Source organism: Canis lupus, chromosome 20 (assembly GCF_048164855.1).
Source record: "Canis lupus baileyi chromosome 20, mCanLup2.hap1, whole genome shotgun sequence".
Taxonomy (NCBI): domain Eukaryota; kingdom Metazoa; phylum Chordata; class Mammalia; order Carnivora; family Canidae; genus Canis; species Canis lupus.
Genome location: NC_132857.1, coordinates 18,350,280 through 18,367,051, shown reverse-complemented (window position 1 = coordinate 18,367,051; position 16,772 = coordinate 18,350,280). Strand labels below are relative to the sequence as shown.

General features: G+C 35.5%; 1 long non-coding RNA gene across 1 annotated transcript; it reads left to right on the top strand.

Moving 5' to 3' along the window:
• The first annotated feature begins 2,280 nt into the window (after window positions 1-2,280).
• LOC140611702 (uncharacterized) lies at window positions 2,281-16,268 on the top strand. Its single transcript, XR_012012848.1, has 3 exons — window positions 2,281-2,394; window positions 14,725-14,773; window positions 16,131-16,268. It is a non-coding gene; the product is annotated as an uncharacterized lncRNA (long non-coding RNA).
• Window positions 16,269-16,772: the final 504 nt, after the last annotated feature.

The following is a 16,772-nucleotide window of genomic DNA, read 5'->3' as shown; positions in this document are numbered from 1 at the left end:
TAAACTGCTGCGCCACCCAGGGATCCCTCTACTACTTTTTTTTTTAACATGTGCTAAGCTATCCATTTTTATTTAACTCCTGCTTTAGGTGCATCCCTAAGGTTGGCTCATATTTCAGTTCTAAACATTTTCTAATTTTAATATGAGTTTTAGAATGACTCAAAAAGGAAATGTATCATCTGATTCCCAAACTTTAGGGAGGTTTCTATGTTGGTTTGGTTTCTTTCCCCATTAATTTCTAGTCAGAGAAAATGGCTTGTGTGATTTAATTTCTTTGAAATTTATTGAACATACTTTTTAGCTCAGGATATGGTCAGTTTTTATAAATGTGCATGTTGTAAAAGAATGTACATTCTATGGTTGTTGACTGAAATAGCCTGGAAAAATCTACTAGGTCAATTTTTAAATAAAGCTATTCAAGTTTTCCATATCCTTTTTGTTTTTTTTTTCCTTTTTATTATATCTTTATAAAGAAAATTTTGTTAAAATCTCCCACTCTTTGATAATTTGTATTCTTGTTCTTCTAATTTTTTCAATTTTTAAAATTAAATACAGAAAAGCTTAAAGATTCTAGAACCTCTTGATGATCTGTGGTGTATTACATTTTTTTTTCATTGTGAAATGGCCCTGTTGAAATATAATAATGCTTTTTGCTATAACATCTCTTTTTTTAATATTGCTATAACTAAAAATCCATTTTTGAGGGAGGTTAACATTTATAAGATATATCTATTTAAAACTTTAAAATTTTAAACTTTCTGTGTTCCTATTTTTAATATGCATCTTTTAAAAAAGTATTTATTTGGTTTTTGCATTTTAATCTATTTTATCTTTGCCTTTTAATTGTAACATATGGCTCATTTATATTTAGTATAATTACTGATCTATTTTGGGTTAAATTCTACCAACATTTTTGTGCTGTTTGTACAATTTGTTGTATATATATTTTTTTTCTGCTTTCTTTGTGATTGTGTTATTTCTGTGACTGCATTTTTTCCCATCTTCTAGTTGGAATTTATAACTTTCTATTCTTTAGTGGTTACCTTACAAAATACATGACACTTCATTTATCAAGTACAGTTATTCAATACATTTGTTTTTTCCTGAGGAGGAGTTAGGATTAAAAACCAGACAATTAGCCGCCATAGGCTATTCTTTTACCATCTATTTTCATTTACATTGCAAATTGAGAGATTAAGGTCACATCAAAGAGCTGAGCTTGCACTTTGTTTTTCTGATGCCCTAGGTCAAGTACATTCCTCAGTAAACTAGAATTTACTTCAGAAGCCTCACAAAATCATGAAAACACAATCTATTACTTTGGGTATCAAGAGGTTCAAAATCTCTTATTTGGTTCATTATAATGAATTGTGAATTACTTCAGAATCCCATATGTTGTTTTTGTTTGAATAAAATCTGAAATATATTAAAAAATACCTACTGCTGTGTTGCCTATTTGCTTTTCTCTTTTTAAATGTCCTATTGAGAAGTGCTGCAGAAATTTTGTCCTGACATGTGGGGGCCCAACTATTTCCTGCCACACTCAGCTTGGGGGACATAGCCTCTGGGTTATACTCTTTTGAAATTGTCCTGCTTAAGTGCATGTTTTGATTTTGGGATTTTCCAGATGCTTCATAAGCAGGTCCCATGTGTTAAAATTTTAGGAAATTCAGCATGTTTCTCAATGTGAGGCATTTCAGTACTCCACAAATTTAGGACAGTTACTCTATTAGTTGCGATGAGGAGATTGCTATTTAATTTCATTCTATTGTTTGCATATTATATGTTTATTCTTCTTTGCTTCATTTTTTATTTTCCTGGGTTTTTAAAAAGTCTACATTTAACATTTTGAGCAATTTAATTTTTATATATAATTATATCCTCTGGGTACTTAAATTGAAAACACATTACAAATTTAAAGCAAATTCAGATAAATAAATGTATAATGCATTCACTTCTGAAAGAAGGTTATCCTTATGCTAAAATTTTCTGCTTATTTCAAGTCTCAGAATCATATCACATAATTAAAAAATTGGAAAAGACAGGTACCATGTCAACATTCTTTCTCACTTTATTGATGAGGAGACTGAGACCAAGAATGTTTAAAAAGATGGGTAATGGCTGAATTAGTTCTCGAACCTGAATTCCCTCATTCCTGATATAAAGCTCAAAAATATAGGTTATGTGTTTTTGAAATATTGGTTTTAGACAGTAGCAAAGTATGACTCTGAAATATTGTAATCTTCACATAAGTCTACAATTTAGTCTTTGCTCAGATATCTGAAAGTTAATCTTGTCTTCAAATTTCTTATTAGGTCTAAACCAGTCCTTTGATAGGCACCAGGGAGAAAAACAGATGTGATCTCAGCTTTCAACAATTAAGAAATCATCCAAGTAAGTGTAAAATTACAAATGATGGAAATATTCATCCCCTTTCCCCAATTCTTTTTGGTCCCATTATTCAAACCTCAACCCAAACTTTCTTTATTGAGAGAAGCTTTCAGTTTAGTCCAGGTCATTCTACTTATGAACATAGATTGTTAAATTATCGGGGATTTTGCTGGCCAGTTGATAAACAGAGCAATTATTAAAAATTAAGTTATATGTGCTTGTAATCAAGTTGTATTGAAAACAAAATAATTACTCAAAATTCATCACTTCATTAGTATAATGGTGTATTTTAATATTAACAAAGCTCTCCTGTCATCGTACATGTTTTATTCACTCTCTTGGGAGGTCACATATACTTAACGTGTGTGAACTATACCATAGAGGACCTAATAGGCCTAGTAAGGACTTGGGGTTTTATCCTAACATAAAGAAAACATTTTCCAGGTCTAATTTGATATTCTTATTCAAATAATATCTATATTTTAAAAAGATTGCTTGGTTGCTTTCTTGTAAGGCAGTAGGCATGACTAAGGGGAGTCCATCTAGATGGTCACTGCAGTAATCTAATGGAAAAGTAATCATAGCTAACTCTAAGGAATGTCCCGGAAGAGAAAAATGCATGAATTTTCGAGACATTTAGGCATTAACTCAAAAAGACATGTGTAAAGAAATATTGCGGGTGTGGCAAATAGCAAAATGGGAATAATACTATTATTCCCAATAGGAAGTGGAGCTTTGCTTTCCTCTATTAAATGTAAACTGGCCTTGAGACCAGCTTTGATCAGTGGAACAGCAGCAAATAGAAGCTTAGAAAGCATTTTCACATGAGAGATCTCTTTCATTCACATTAAAATTTCAGGATGAGCACAAGCAGGCTGGCCTGCTAGAGGATAAGACACGATGTTCAGCAAGAGGTTCCAGTTGATACCGCTGTTCCAGCCAAGATCCTTGAAGGAGTTTAGCTAACAACAGTCAGTCAGCTAGGACCACACCAGAAGGACATCAGGCTGTATGAACACAGCCCACACTGCTGGCCAACTGATACTGGGGCTTATTTTTAAGGAGATATATGCCATAGGAGGATTCCTACAATATAAGCTCTACTTCCTCTGATTCTTGTTTGAGTAGTTCAAATTTCACTAAATACATCTAGTTAATAGCCCATATTATACATGTCAGTTCCACCAGCCTAAAAATTCTTTTTCAAAGGTCTATTTCCTAATTCATCTTTTGTTCATTGCAATTTCCTCCCCGAAGATAGGTTTTTGGGTTTCTTTGGGGGGTGGGGGAAGGTGGTCTTTTTGTTTTCTTAGTTGGTGCTTAGAAAAATCATGTAAATATCAGTGATTAATAATATAGAAAATGCTTTCAAGATGTAATTAATATATATAAGTAGGGAAAGATTTTATTGAAAATCTTTGATGTGAGAATCCTATATGCATATAGTTGTTAATTAAAAACATCTAGTTATAAATCTGAAAATTATAATACAACTTACTGAAATGATGGAAACTTCTGAAAATGTTTTAGATGCTTTGTATATCTGAATGCAGGAAAAGCGTTATATTCATACTAGCTTTCAAATTGGTTTTAAAATTCCAGTACAAATGGAGCAACTGGGTGCAGTTGGCTGTGTATCTGCCTTTGGCTCAGGTCATGATCCAGGAATCCTGGGATTGAGTCCTGCATCTGGCTCCCTGTTCAGGAGGAGTCTGCTTCCCCCTCTGCCCCTCATCCTGCTCATGTTCTCTCTTGCTGTCCCTCTTTCTCTCTCTCTCTCAAATAAATAAATAAAATCTTTAAAAAAAAAGATCCCACACAAAGAATTGAAAAAATTCTGTCCTCTGAAATATATTTTTTACAGACATATTGTTGTTATGTCTATATGAGATGAATAAATTATTTATTTTCATACATAATAAATTTAAGCAGGTGAAACTATTAGACACAGAAATAACTATAATTTTAAATGATTTAGTTATCACTTTTGTGATGGTTACGAGAGTTTTCTTCACCCCATAAATGCCAACCTGATTATTTTGGGACACATCTGTCAAATTGTTATTTCCCTTTGTGATGTGAAGATATTTCAGTATTTCACAGAAAACAAAGAACTCTGGAAAGGAATCCAAACTTCCTAACTTCTTTGTGATTTTACAATGTCTCAGATATTGACCTGGTTGAGAATTTCATGCTACCAAAATCTAAATGAAAAATCCATCAAAGATTTTGGATTTTCCCTCATTCTAAAGCTAATACCAGCGGTATGTAATTTATTTCTCCATTTGAGAAATGGTTAAACTAAACAATGCATTTAATGCGGATTTCTAAAATATATTAACTTACCTTGCTTGCAGTGACAAGACAACTTTAGAGTGTCACTTTATTAAATTTTAAAAAATTGTTAACTGGCAGTTAATTATATATATTGTCCAGTTATTCTGAACTAGTGAACATATTCTTGAAGTTTTTTAATAACATTCTATTCAAAAAATGGCCCATGAACCCACTTTCACTACATGTACTTTCACAAACAATTCCTATCATGCATTACAGTAAATTAAATAAACTTTGAATTTTGGTGGCTATATGGTTTTGAAAACAAATGATCATGACCATTTACTTAGTAGTAACTATACAGTATGCAGTGTTACAGTTTTATTATTTTGCTTAATTTTATAACCCATAAGATGGATTCTATTGTTATAGATGAGGCACGGGTTGAACAAGTGACCTGTTTGGAATAACACAGCCAGTAAAAGGTGGAAGTGAAACTACACAAACACATGCTGATATTTTGGCATGATTTTCACCCTGAAAGATGATTACAACTCACTTACTACACAGACACCTATATCTAGTAGTATCTGTCCCAATCAGGTGAAGAAGTTAGAGGTATGACAAGTTTATTCTTTGATTTATGGTTGCACATATTTAAGTAATAATATTATAACAAAATTAGTTTAAGTTAACATGGGGGAGGGGAGTATGAGCTTAAATAAATTTAAGCACCCATATATTACTGGGTTTTGACACACACTGCACCGGTCCCATCCAAGTTCAATATTCTATGATTATGTGATTCCTTTGGCTGTGGGTTTTGGTCTTATAGAAACCATTTGCAAATTACTTCAGTGGCTGTTGTGTAATCCTACTGTACTAGGAAAGAGTTAGGCGCTTTATACACCGGAGACTGTGTTTATTAAACTCATCCACACCCTGTGGTGTGTTTTTATGCACACTCCCTTTGTCTTCTGAAGGAAGTTTCTGCATGTGGGAGAAGGGTGTGAAGGAAAACAAAATCCTGGACTCTGCTTGTATGATGAATACAACTGAGCCACAAAAACATCTGCTGGGTTAAAGGCACCAGCTGTTGGCCATACAATGCCGTTGGTCAGGAAATGAAGAAAACTGTGGTGTCAGAGGATCAAACTGTGAAGAACTTTATAAAGACTAAATATTGCTATCCACACTGACATTTGATCAATACAAAGGACTTAAATAAAATATACTTATTTCAAGACTATTTCCTTTTCACTCCCCTTATTTTTATCACTGATTTTAGTCAAATATTTTTGAGCCATTCTAAAAAAAGGATGAGCTTAATGGTGTGTAAACAACCTGACCTGTGACAAAAGAGTTTTCTATTTTGAATTAATCTTTGTTTTCTCGTCCTCTCCAAAGAAACTTAATTTATATGTCACATCAGAAAACACTTTTGAAACTGATTTCACTTTTAATTTGTAACTATTGATCACCCTGACTTCCCCTTCATCTGTAGCCCTCATTAATGAAACAGAAGGTCTGAATTTCAAAAAAGGTATGCACCTGTTTACTTCTAGGACTTATCAACAATATTTTTGGAAAATCAGTAAACTATATTTGTATTGACAAAACACCCATGTTTCTGAAGGGTTGTCTTGTAATGTGCCATCATGGTAAATGACATTTGATTGGTGACCCAGAGTAGAACAAGTCTTATAACTCCTTGAAATGTGGAAGGCTTAAATTTTATAAAATAAAGAAAGGATTCCAAATTTGTTATTCGATGCATTCTTTATATTTAAGTACAAATAAATATAGAGGAGAAACTATTATAATTGAGCAAATACACTTAGATTTAAGCATCTTAGGAGCTCTGGAAAATGCAGAAATAGAATAGATTACAAAACTGATTGTCTAATTGTTGTAAGTAAAGAAATACTTTTTTATGGGTCTTAAGTATTTGGGCAGAAATAGTTCACTCTGATGCCTAATGTTCTATCCAACTGGAGTGATTTTCATTTATATAACACTCCTAGCTCCTAGTTCCCCAGCTAACCATTTTTCCTCCCAGGAAGGTCAAAGGGGATGCCTGCATGTTGGGCATCTGCCTTTGAACATTGCTTCTCAGTGAGATGGCGCTGATCTATTAGATTCTTGCAAATGATGGTGGGGGTGGTCTCTTGTTTCTCTTTCTTTCTCCATCAGGTCTAGAGAGAGGAAATGACCTGGGGAAGTGTGTTTGCTCTGCAAATTCAACATTTCCTTTGGGTAATTTTTCAAGACCTAAGCGGCCAAATTGGAAGCTAGGGTCTGCCCCATCAAGTAACTTTCTGCAGCTTAACATTCATAAGATAAGAGTTTGGGTCTTCACCTGCTGACTCTTGTGACTTATTCACAATGGGTACAAACCCTAGAGAGATGAGAAGATGCTTTTTTGTTACACCACTTTCACTCTCATCTTGGCATATTTGATTCATTCCTTAGGAATGCTGTGAAACAGAAGACAAAGCATATAGTTTGTAGATAAAAATACATATGGAGAAACCTGGGGTTGGGTCAGGACTTTAAGCCTTGCATTTTATTAGGAGACTCTGTATACCTTCAATCTGGATACTGTGCCATGGCGTATGTTTTGGGGTGTGGCTGGGTTTCCAAGGCTTTAAGATTTAGGCTTCAGCTCTGTGAAAACTTCACCATGAAAGGCCATTGCAGCTTTGGTAAGGTACACTTTATATAGGTAGGTATCAATTTCCATAGGGGTGGTGGGCCTTAAGCAAAGGAGTAGGAGTAAAGGCACAAGACTATGCAAACATAGATGGGTCTTAAGAGCTTCAGTACAGAAAAACGTTAGCTAAGAGGTCTGGGGTAGCATGAGAAACCTGTGTAGGGACAATATAGCCTTAGCTAAGATATAAACTCGGTTTCAAGTGATATATATATAGATCATGAGCAGACATGTGCTACCTAAAAACTTTGCATGCCCAGACTGCCAAGAGCTTAGCCACCATTGGCTGTGTTGGCTTCCAGCTAAATTAGCAGGAGACTCCTGGTGCCAGATATAGGTATGAGACATTATTTACTGTTGGCTTTGACCTGACTTTGGAGCCAAGAGAGAGAACAGGGAAGGATTAATCTGGGATTCATGAGACCCGTAGTGACCCAAGAATCACTTCATACTACAATGTCCCACATTGCTCTGGATTTGTTCATTACAAAAGCTCTAACCATGGCATGAAATTTTTCAAGACAGAAATAGTGACCTCTCTCAAATAAGAGGGGTAGATTTTATGACGAACACAATAAAAGGAACAGAAGCTTTATAATCATTTAGTGATTTAATCCATTTTAGAGCTTTTTATTTAAAAAAATTTTTTTTTTCATTTTTGAGCTTTTTAGCGTTTTTCCTAGCAGCACAATCTTCTTGACCACCAGAGGTTCTGGAGGATACCCAAGGGATCAGGGCTTGGCATTAGGGCTTCCTGAAGACAGGAACAGAAATGACCTGATTTATCTTTAGTACTTCACTCTCTTCCACCTAAAGTGTCTGATATTTTGCCAACAAATATGTGCAAGCATCAACTGTATTTACACTTAAAAAAATCATCAGAGTTTAGTGAACAAGTTGCATAATAAAATTAGCAGCTTATACGTTCCTGGTTTTGTTTTTGTTTTCAATATCATTATTCTGGCCCTTTTATTTAGAAAGAGACCCACAATTATATTACTGTTTTCATATAGGTCTTGAATCTTGAATTACTGTTGAGAGGGAGGTGTGTATAACATTTGGAACCAAATTGTTTCTTTTGTGATGTGACTGAATTTATCTCACGTCTGCAAACAATAACTTAATTAAGTCCCCAAAGTGCCTTAGGGGTGGCAGAGGACAAGATTTAACGAATTTTGAGGCATTGCAGAATAACAAAAGAATTTTAAGTCATTGTTCCTCAGCTGCAGGAGGGCCTTTTAGTCTATTCTGCTTTGAGAGGCCCTAACAATAGTGGTGCTATTCCAGTCCGGAGTTTCCAGTCCTGAGTTTCGTTAGCAGAGACACCAAAGCCAAAAGGCACTAATGACCTGTGCCATCTGGCCTGTCAGCACCCAGTTTTAGTGAAGTAGTTAAGAAATGTAGTCATTATTTATGTATTCTGGCTCTATTTTTAATTTTGATATATTTTCCCAATGTTTCCACTGATTAGTCAAGATCAAGACCCTGCCTGTGTCTTCTTAAGCATGTCCTTTCTGTGAAGGGTTTTAAACTTAAGATAGTTTTGCCACTCATGCAAGTAGATTATTCTTTTTGTAAAAAAACAAATGTCTTTTTTTGTAATTTGGTAAGCTATTTAGAAATGAGCTACTTAAAACATTTCATAAAGTCTCACCATTGCTCGGTTAATGTTTGTATTTAAGATTGAAAATATTTGAAGCACAGATAGTATAGAATGCTAGAGGAGCTTATTTATAATTTCTTCCTAAATTGTACTAAAATTTTGGCGTGATTAAAATTGATGGTCACATCCTTCTAGATATGTAAATGATGCCTGAGAATGCACCTTTGTTTTCAAAATTATATTCTCATTCTCACTATGTTAGGACTCGGAAGAAGGTAGGCAATTTTTTTAAAGATCACCAAGTTTTTTGGAAATAGACTGATCCGAAGACTATCGTTGGCCCCTCTTAGATTTCATTTGCTGAATCCTTTTTTACTAAACTGCCTTTAAATTGGGGGTTTCTCAAGGGACAGGTTCACATTTCACATTTCACTCTGAAGAACTTAGAGGTACAGAGAGGATAAGCTACTTGACCAAGGACACACAGCCACTAAGTGGCCGAAGTGAGATCTGAATTGAGGCTTCATGAGATTCCACAGTCTTTGATGTTATAATTTCCCATACAGCCTTCTGAAATTTTCTGACTCAGCAAGTCTTAGTGGGGCTGAGGAATTTGCTTTTTTTGTTGTTTTTGGTTTGTCTGTTTTTTTGTGTGTCTTTTTTTTAAACAGCCCAAATGAGATGATTTTTCTCTTAAGGAAAATTTGGGAAATTTACCCCAGTGAATAAATGTATAATGTCCATCCTGGAAATAGCAGAGATTTTTAACAGTAATTTTGGTTTTGCTTAGAAATGAGAATGCATCGATGCAAACTTTAAATCGTGTATGTTCTATTCTGGGTTCCAGCTATCTGGAGTCCAGATAGCTTTCTTTCTTATAAGTAAGTTGGGAAAAGTTGTTTTTCATAACTGTTCAGGAAAATAACCTGAGACTAATAAAAAATAAAAAATAGCCCAACAGAAATTAGGCAGTAGGTCCGAAAAAACTGACTGTGGGTTGCTTTGTAAGAAAGTACTGGGAAAGGAACCAGCCAAGTTATAAGGATGGACATTTTTCCTTTGTTTAGAGGCTTTTGTGACCTGCTGGGTTGAGCCAAGAACAGGAAATGTGAAAGTCTCTGTTTTCTTCCAGGACTCTCTTTGGCCCACTGGATATACAGGAAGTGGTAAAAAGCTGTATGGTGGCTCCTTAGGAATTGAAAGTCCTTGGGCAAATCAATCAGACCTGACTCTCCACATCAGCAAGCCAGGATAATAATATTGGCTAAACTTATTTGAATTCCATCTGGATTTACTTACTGGCAAGTGTAAAGTGTTTTCAAAATACCAAATATTATATAGGGCATCCAAGCAGCTTTAATTTCACCGGCCCTATCCTTTCCTTTCCAGCAACACAGTGTACACTGCTCAGTGTGGTGGGATACAGAGAAGCCCCAAATTGCTGGGCTCCCAGGGCCTGGCCCAATATTGTCCTCATGTGCTACTCATGCTGATCAAGGCCTGCCTTTGGGGCACCTGCTCTCTATTAACCTCCAACAACGATTTTGACAATCTTGAAGAAAATTTTGTTTTTAGACTTATTGATATCAGAATTAAACCATGAATACTCTGAAGATACAAAAACTTATGATTGTTACTGAAAATGTTTACCTTCCCCAGCATGTAATTTTGGGAACTTCTCCTCAGCCCTCCCTCCCAAAGCCTAGGACTGTCAGACCATGCTAGCTAACATACTTGAAAAATACATGTGCCTCTCCTGTTTTTGTGCACATTACAGACCACATAACTGATGTTAGATCTCTCTTTGCACTGCTGATGGGAAACTCAGGGCTGCATATGCAGTTTACATAGGAACTTGCTACACATTTATTTGGATTATATACTTCAGTCTTAGCTTCATCTCATATTTCTTACTTTGCTTTTCCTTTTGTTCTGTATTTTTTTCTCATCCAATTAATAATTTAACATTGTACTTGTGTGTCTTCAAATAGCCTTAAACTCTTCCTGGAATAAAAAGCATGGTTGAAGAAGAATCTATTAAAAATCCTGCTTGGCAAATCCCTATATCCATCCTCCAGAAGTTTGGATGTATAAAACATCTTAAAGGTATTTCTAGTTTTCTTACTGTGTGTACTTTTTCAGTATAGACCACAGAAAGCCATATTTCTATACCTTTCCCAAATATGTAGTATATCTGGGAAATGCAACTTTGTCCATCTGTAATAAATTTCCACAGATTTCAGCTTCTTGGGATATCTAAAACCTTTTACATGAACTTTCTTATGTTGATGGATTCAAAATCCACTTGATTTCTATTCTCTGGGAACTCCAAAGCAGAAGAGCAAAGGTAAAGAAACACTGTATTAAAAAAAATAAGAAAAAAAAGCAAGTGAATACAGGTTGAGGAAAATTCAACCTTAAGAAGTTCCCCTCCATCTCATTGCCTCATTCTCAGAGCCTATTCAGTACTTGGAAAAATTCATAACCTGGCAAAATAAAAGCATTCATTCTCCTCCAGGCTGTAAGCCAAATCAAACCATTCTTTTTAATTACAGGTGAATAATAACACCCTTAAATTTCTTACAAATAACGTCAGCCTCCTTTTGCTTTTTGACTGATGGAAGGTGATGAATGAAGACCTTTTAATTCAGCACAGCTGGATGTCTTTTGTTGCACTTCCTCTCAAATGTTGCTGTGCAGATCTGGCCTATTTTGTCAGATGTGCTGAAAACAACCTGCCTGACTGGAGGTGGAAACAGTCTTCAAACAGAAGACATGTGTGTGATTGAATACCCTGTCGGGAAGGCAGCTGTGGCGGTCAGTGTACGTGGTGGAAGATAGGCCATTTGCTTGTGAGAAAGGGACAGTGTGTGTGTGTGTGTGTGTGTGTGTGTACGTGTGTGTGCAAGTGTGTTTTGATTTTATGGTTCTCCCAGGACTAGAGAAGGCCCCTCTAGTCAACTTTTGAGGCTGGTATGAAAGTGACTTTAGTATTTCTGTCAATTTTGAGGCTGTCTTGTAAAATAGAAGGCCTACTGTCTGGATCTAAAGTCTTTGTTCTTTTATGGACTTCAGAATGCCCAGGAACCCAGGCCTTCCAAGGGCAAATCAGAAAGTCTGCAAGCTGCAGACTTCTGTGACATGTGGATAAGGAGTTGACTTGCTGCAGTTTGCAGCTTATTCAGCCTCTTCATACCATTTCCCTGGGAAGATAATGAAAGACTTCAGTGGCAACGCTTCCCCATTCCCCTTGCTTTCTGTAGGCTTGATTGGAATGAGTGATCTGTGACAGTGCATCTGGATCTTATCTCAGTAGTGCTGACCTGTGTCCACAGAGGCATGAGTGCAGTCACCCATAGTAGATAGCTCAGCCGACTCCAATTTACCAGGGATAATTCTTTACGCACAAGGGCCAAGTCAGTGTGCCAACAAACCAGTTTTCCAAGATGGAATAAAGCCTTAGACTATCTAAATTTTTTTGCTCTACTAGGTCCAAGGTGTTTCTTAGCCATCTTGTGTTATAGGCATTATCTCCATTTTACAGATTTTAAAAAAATGATAATAACACGGGCTTGGAGGATTGGGGGAACAGTATTATGAATTTAGGATGTGATAAATCTAGATTCAGCCTAGGTCTAGCTTGAAATCCTGTGCTCTTAGACAAACTTGACTTTATTATCATTTTATCAGTGTGTCTAATAAAACTGGAAGAGATTATTTGAAAAAAGAAACCACACACTGTAGTTTAAGAAATTTTAAAAAAAGAGAAATGTACAATAATTTTGTTCAAAATAGCTTAAATTGTTAGGATTTATTTAATATGTAAACAGAATTTGCTATATTTTTAAAAATGGCCTTCCTATTCTACTCCTTTCAAATGAAGATAACCCAAACAATGATTACTAGATAGTATTTGCACACCAGAGAGAAAGAGGAAAAAGAACACAAATGGTAGGGAAAACTCTTATTTGGAATTCTCGGTTTCTTTCCTATTGTCTTTAAATTCCTCATGTGGAACCACACAACATGATTAGTTTGCTCAATGAACTTAGTGATTGGTCATTAGCTAATAGGTACCTAGCATGAGTTTAGGGAGCTTAATGCATCAGGTTTGAATATAAAGGCTGAATTTGGAGGAACTTTGAATATGGTAAAGAAATGTCCTTAATTAGCTGAAACCCTAAGTAACTGAAGTAAGGCCTATATGTTTAAACTTCATTGCCTCAGCACTCTAGATATTTTGCAATGGTTTTGAGGGACTGTCCTGTGCACTGTAAAGTTTTTAGCAGCATCCTTGGATTCTATCCACTGGTTGTCAGCAGCACTTCTTTCACAGTTGTGAAAATAAAAAATGTCTCTAGATATTGTGAAATGTCTCCTGGGAGGCATATTGCCCTTGGTGGAGTACAACTACTTTAAAAGGTTTGTGATCATATAAAGTAAAAATTAAATCAACTTTGGAGATTTTTTTTGTGTGTATATGTACAAATATACATATCTACAAAGCATATATCTGTGCATATATATATGTATATAGGCACAGAGAATATAGGGTGATAATTGTATTACATTGTTTCCTATATATCTTATATGAAGTAGTTCATTATTGACTCTATATAGTTTGTAATTACTTGAAGATAGACATCATAATTCCTAGAGCAACCACTAAAAAAAAAAAAATGAAATAGATATACTGAAAAGCAAATAAATAAAAGTGGAACACTAAAAATAATTAATTAATTCAAAAGAAGGCAGGAAAAAAGAAATCGATAAGCAATAATAACAACAACAAAAGAATAATATGAGAAAAAATGACACAAAATGGCAGATCTAGAACTAATGACATCAATAGTTACATTAAGTGTAAATGAACTAAGTTTTCTAATTAAAAGCAAACTATCAATCTGTATAAAGCAGCAAGACCCAACTATATGCTGTCTCCAAAAGATGCACACAGAACTTGAAAGTAAAAATGATGAAAAATTATATACCATGCAAATACTATTCATAATAAAGCTGAATAGCTATATAACATTAATCACAAGGTTGAGTAGATCAGGAGAATTAATTTAAATGTGTATATGCCTAAAACTGGAGTTTTGACATACATGATATAATAACTAATACATAAAAAGGGAAATAAAGACTAATCTACAATCATATTTGGAGATTTTAACACAACTTTCTCAGTAATTTTAGTAATTAAGCAAAAATAATCACAATAAGAAAAGAGAAAATATGAATGATACTATTGTATTAGGGTTCTCTCTCTCTGTTGAGAGAAAGACTGATTTATTGTAGGAATTGGCTCACATGGTTATAGAGATCAAGAAGTCCCACAATCTATTATTTCCAAGCTAGAGAACCAGGAAAGCCAGTGATGGAAGTCCAAGTCCAAAGGCCTAAAATGGATAGAGGTTGAGGAATGGTGGACATGGGGAAAGTGGTGGCAGCTGATGGTGTAAATTCTGGTATAAGTCAAAGCCTGGAGCCCAGGAGTACAGATGTCTGAAGACAAGAGAAGGTGAATGTCTCAGCTCAAGCAGAGAGAGCAAATTTGCCTACCTCTGCCTTTTTGTTTGGATCTGATTCATTTTACTTAGATAAAATATTTCCAAAGCTGAAGACTTTGTATCAAGGCTTCTGGATCCATTTCACCAGTTTTCCACTTGGTCTAAACTTGTTCTTAAGTATAGATCTTGTGCTTCAGTTACTCAAAGTTTGTTTTTTTTTTTTGAAGGTTCAGACAGTTTCAATGTGAGTCTTCAAAGACAATGCATTGGTTTCAGGTAAGTATTAGAGCACATGGGAGTTTCTGGAATCCTAATTTCAAGAACAGATTTTAGGTTCACCTAACAGTGCTTTTAATGCTCTTTTGACTAAGGGGACTCCTTCTTAGTGATTAGGTAGGCTGGTCTAAGACCAGACTCAGAGTGTTAAGATTGCCTGACCAAAATCTAGCCTGTTACCCAAATCGCCAGACAGAACTAGTTGCTAACCAGTGGACATTGATCTATGGACCAAATCAGTGTAGCTACCCCTTGAGAGAGGAAGACAAGTAAATTGAAGACCTATTCTCTGCTACTATGAGATCACATGGGAACTTTCTCTCTCCCTAATCTCAAACTAGAGATCGAAGTACACTAAACTGTGTAAATGTGAGGACTTTGAGATACCATTCATTTATAAATGGAAGCTTCTTTCCTACTCATCATCTACAATTGACTGCTTGTGTGGCTACATGGGACAGCAAGATGATGATTAGATTAATTAAAAAGAAGTAAGGAAGCTGCATTTCCTTTGCAAATAAGAGTAATTATGTGTTACATTTGTGAACCTAATATATGACCATCTCCTTTAGGGTTAATGACATGTCACATTCCTTTAATTTGATCAATCAAATTTAGTTTTCTTTGAGACACATGCTCTCTACTTTCCTAATTCAAAGCCCACTTTGCATAACAATATGAAAATCCTGAACTCGTATTATTGAGGGCTCAGGAATAGATCTGAGTCTGTACTAGTTGGAGGTTCCCAACATTTCTCCAATTCCTTATGCTATTGAACGTGCTTTCATTATTGCTTTTAGCCATTCCTCAAGAAGTCTGCTCTATTGAGATTTATGTAGATTCCTCTGAGTCATCCATTTATTTCCTTGCCTACAGATGTGCCTACAGCTACTTTCACTGCTTCTCTATCAGTCACAGTTCTTAATGACCAATCTCTATAGACACTCTGCAGCAGTCTCTTACTTTGGGCCTCATACACAATTGTGTGTTAGTCTCTAACCCACCACCAGCTTCCCCCCCAATACACTCTTAATCCCTCGGTCTTTGTGAATCTCTGCCTCACTCAGGTTGGATTCCTTCCATGTGATGCTGAGTGTTGTCATCTTCATTACCTGCTTTTATTTCTGTAACTTAGAAGATGTTAACCATTGGCTTCAGCGGTGCTATCTCAGTGTGCGCAAAGATTTTGTGGGTGGTTGGGGGATGGTTGGAAGAAAAGCTTGACTTCTATATCAGTTAAGAATTGAGTTTGCTCTAAATAATTAGGGTTTACTTTTTCTTACTTAGAACAAGGCTGGTACAGTAGTTCTGCAATGCCTTTTGGGACTCAGTCTCTTTCCATTTCTCTGTCTTGTAGACATTATGAATCTTGTTCTCACAGTTGCAAAATGGCTGATGGGCCTCTACCAACATGTCCATATTCCATGCAGACATAAATAAGAAGGGGGAGGGCAAACAACATGTACCAACAGTTTATTCAACAAATTAATGACAAGTAAGTATTTTTTAAGTCTAAAAAACAATAGCTTTCCTGAACCCCCTCCCCCCCCGCCCGCCACCTAGTATTCTTCTGCTTTCATGTCATTGGCCAGAATTCTGACCATATCAACATGCTAGAGTGTCTGGGGAAGTAATTAGTTTTAACTGGGCATATTGCCATACTGAAAAAGAAATCAAAATTTTACTAGAAAGGAAGAGGGAGAAATAGATGTTGGTTGGAACCAAGTAGAATATCACAACTATCTCTTAGGATGGATATAACGAAACTATTACAACTAGTGAGAAGGTAAAAATCCTCCAGTTCTGTTTTATGAAAAAAAATAACATGTAAAAATGATGAAAAATTTCTATTGTTTTTTCAAAATATTATAAAAGAGTAAAATTAAGGAGGCATTTTAAACGGGGTAGGCACTAACTACCTACACATTTTCTTTTCTCCCCACCCTGTCTTTTTTTTTCTAAAATTTTAAATGTTTACGAGTCTCTTTTCATTGCCTGG